This window comes from Cynocephalus volans, chromosome 2 (assembly GCF_027409185.1).
Source record: "Cynocephalus volans isolate mCynVol1 chromosome 2, mCynVol1.pri, whole genome shotgun sequence".
Classification (NCBI taxonomy): domain Eukaryota; kingdom Metazoa; phylum Chordata; class Mammalia; order Dermoptera; family Cynocephalidae; genus Cynocephalus; species Cynocephalus volans.
In genome coordinates, this window is record NC_084461.1 from 17,100,568 (window position 1) to 17,104,084 (window position 3,517).

At 47.1% G+C, this 3,517-nt stretch overlaps 1 pseudogene; it reads right to left on the bottom strand.

Annotated features, from left to right (window-relative positions):
• Positions 1 to 231: 231 nt before the first annotated feature.
• LOC134370418 (chromatin assembly factor 1 subunit B-like) lies at positions 232 to 972 on the bottom strand (annotated as a pseudogene).
• Between the last annotated feature and the right edge of the window lie 2,545 nt (positions 973 to 3,517).

Here is a 3,517-nt window from a genome sequence, read left to right on the forward strand (position 1 = left end):
TTTACAATGTCTGTTCTGCTGTGTGGAATGCCACTGGCCTTGGGCATCTGCCTTCGGCCTCAGCTCTCGCCCTGCTCATGGGGGGCTCCCAGACCTGGCGGGCCTTCAAGAAGATGTTGAGGTCCCATCAAGGGTCTAGACTTTGGGCACTTCCACTGTTTATACCAAGTCTGGGCTGTATCAGCTCTGGAGGACTGCCCTGCGGGTCTCCAGACATCTCTGACTGAATTTTTACCTTGGAATTATGCTGAGTGGTACAGAATTTTGTGAAGTATCTGTCTTTAAGGGTATTAAGTTTATTCTCTGGGCATTGTTTTGCTTGTGACGTGTTCAGATTAACCCTGCAGGATGGGTGGGCTTTTGTGGTTTGACTACTGGGCTATAGGGTCTTCTCCTCTGTTGGCCCTGTCAAGGAGTTTTTGATACAAGGAGTGATTGTCTTTGATTGCTACTGGGGCTGGAGTTTGTCTGGCTGGAGGAGGGGTTGTGCAGGGACTGCCGGGGTCTTGGATTCTGCTGGTGGGGTTTCCCTCTACTGGTCTGGGTACCAGCAAAGACCATTGGCGCATCTGACTCTTTGTTTTCTTTGCTTTTTCAGGAGTTCTCATGCTCAAAACTGGCCTCTTTTTCAAAGGAATTCCAAGTTCATCTTTCTCAAATGTCACAAATGAACAATAGCCATCCATGGATGAAATGGCCAGGAAGGCCCTGTCATTGGGCCATGAAATATCACTCAGGATGTGGTAGTGTATATTAGACACATAACTGAAAGGGAAAGGCTGCTGGGTGTCATATAGAAGCAAAGAGACCTCTGAAGCCATAGCAAACACCAGGCTGTAGGGCAGACTCATCAGCAGGCATGGCTGTTTCCACCACTGGCCTGAATTCAAAGTGGACTGGACAGCAGTGAACAGCAAGTGTTGCTTTCCTAGGACATGGAAGATGAGCAAGACCCAGGAGGATGAAAGTCATCATGTGGGAAATAGCCTGGGTCTTGAAGGGGGGCAAAAAATTCCTCCCTCTGGCAGCTTTCTTTTTCCAAAGGCAGGAAAGAAAAAGAAAGATGGTGCAGGGACACAGTGGCACCCCTAAACAAGATATACTTTCATTTACTATAGTATAAACCATGCTTTACAAACTCTACAGCTTTGTCTATGTTTAACTCCTCTCTGCTATCACTTAGAACAAGACATTTGAGGCTGTAACCAAAAGAAATAATAAGATCTGAGAATTGTGAAATTTCTTAAAAGAACACGGGGATCCTCCAAGAAGCAAATCATGTCAAAATTTGCCAACAATGGTCCATGACAGAAGAGTAGCCCCTATTTCTCTCCTTCCCCAGTAATACTTGACACCTATGAGGAAACAGCCTTCACTCCTGGTTCTTAGTATACCATGGAAATTTTTTCCGAAGGGGGGAAAAAAAAAAGAATTCCACTCCTTGTCGACTCATTTGAAACTATTCAGCAATCTTCTCCTAAGCAGGAAAATTATGAAATTGACAGCAATATTTCAGTCACTTCAAGGGAAAGGGCAGGACCATGATTGGCCTGCATGTCAACCCTTCCTTGGGACAGAGGCTTGTCTCTGCCTTGTCCTGTGCCTCTTGGAAGGGATTCAGGCAGGGAATAAACCTGGAGGGTCTGTGAGTCTTTTATCCAGTAATGGTGGTTCCAGCCTCCTCTGCTCTGCTTAACTGCTACACAGGTCTTTGCTCCTTTCCCATCGTAAGGCATGGATAAGACCCATTGTCCTTACATTGTCATCAGTCAAGTGTTTCACATCCTTGTGTATATTCCTCTGAAGGAAATTCTTCACCACAGTGATTATTGAACCTTGGGAGGTATCTCTGGTCAGTTTCCCTGCTACTGATCCCAACTTTTTCAGGACCCTGGATCCCAAGTATTTTGAGGCTCTTTCCAATTCCTGGGGCCTTAACTTCTTCTATAGCACAGTCCATGGCAGTTTTTGTTTTCAGTCAGTCTCCCTTTCTCAACTCTAGCGGGAAAGATGAAACACTGGTCTTCATTGTTCTTTAGTTTGTAAGAGAACAGTTTGCTCTTCTGCGTGGTGTGGTCTGTCATATTGTCCTTCCTTCTGGGGGGAGCGTGGATATTGTTAAAAGGGGTTCTCTAATCTTATTGGTGGTGTGGTGGGAGGTAGGTATGTGGAAGCAAAGTGGGGAATATGGCTGCTTAGGGAAGATGAACCTCGCTCAGTAGTCTGGTCTGCTTCACCTCTTTTAGGGGCTGCAATCAGTCTGTTGATGTGGATGAGGATGTTTCCTCATCAAAGTGTTCTTTCCTGTTACATACAGATGTTGTCATCTTGATTCCATTCTTCTTCCCTTTCCCATTCCTTTTGTTCTTTAGCCAGTCTAAGGCAGAATGGAAAGTGCGGCAGCTAAAGCCCTCGTGGACCCCTTGCTCCACGTGCATCTGCAGGACCTCCAAACTGGGGTATACCCGGCAGCAGGCCATGCATTTGAAACCACTGTTCAGCATCTCCGGTGTCCTGGCCCTGGAACTCTCCTCTGGAGCTGGAGGCTCTGCTGGGCTGTCAGACTCCTCCTCCCTTTCCTCTTGGGCTTTGCTGTCCACGCTGCACTCACTGTCAGTTAAGAGTTCCTGTATAGACATGTCAGAGATGGTGGCTTTTGTACTGTCTCCCCTGTGCATCTGCAGGACCTCCAAACTGGGGTAGACCCAGCAGCAAGCCATGCATTTGAAGCCACTGTCCAGCATCTCTGGTGTCCTGGCCCTGGAACTCTCCTCTGGAGCTGCAGGCTCTGCTGGGCTGTCAGCCTCCTCCTCCCTTTCCTCTTGGGCTTTGCTGTCCACACTGCACTCACTGTCAGTTAAGAGTTCCTGTATAGACATGTCAGAGATGGTGGCTTTTGTACTGACATTATCAGGAAAGGTCATTTCTTCTACACTTGTCTTCTTTTGTGGGGGCTCCATTCCTTCCTCTGTATCTGACAAGACAGCCACACCCCTTTTCATTGGGACACGCATGTAGTAAATTTTCATGGCCCTTTTCTTTTCCTTATGTTCTGAGGACCTAAAGGGCATATTGGTTAAGTGTGAATGAACAGAGGTATGTGGTAAGGAGGAGTAAGTCTCCCTTTGCTCCGAATCCTGGGGTCGAGACATCTCAGCAGGTCCAGTGCAGGAGACATCTTGACGTAATCGATAGATTCCTAGGAAATAAAATTTCCAACATAAGAAAACTTCAATAAGTATGTGTGAAATCTGCAGCACTTAAGATGGCCATGAGAATATCCCATGCGGGGACATGGGGAACAGAAGCGCTTGCATCGATCTCAGAATTCTGCATGTGCCATGTGCTATTTGAGGTGTGAACTCTGCCCCTATGTAGAGAACGAGTGTGTGGTGTGTCTCATGGGGTTGTGTGTGTGTTCTGGAACATATCTGGGAGTTTTTCCAGTGCTGGTAAGAGGGGATGGTGATGAGCGTGTGTAAGTGTCATGGGGTGTGACAGTACATGTGGACAAGTG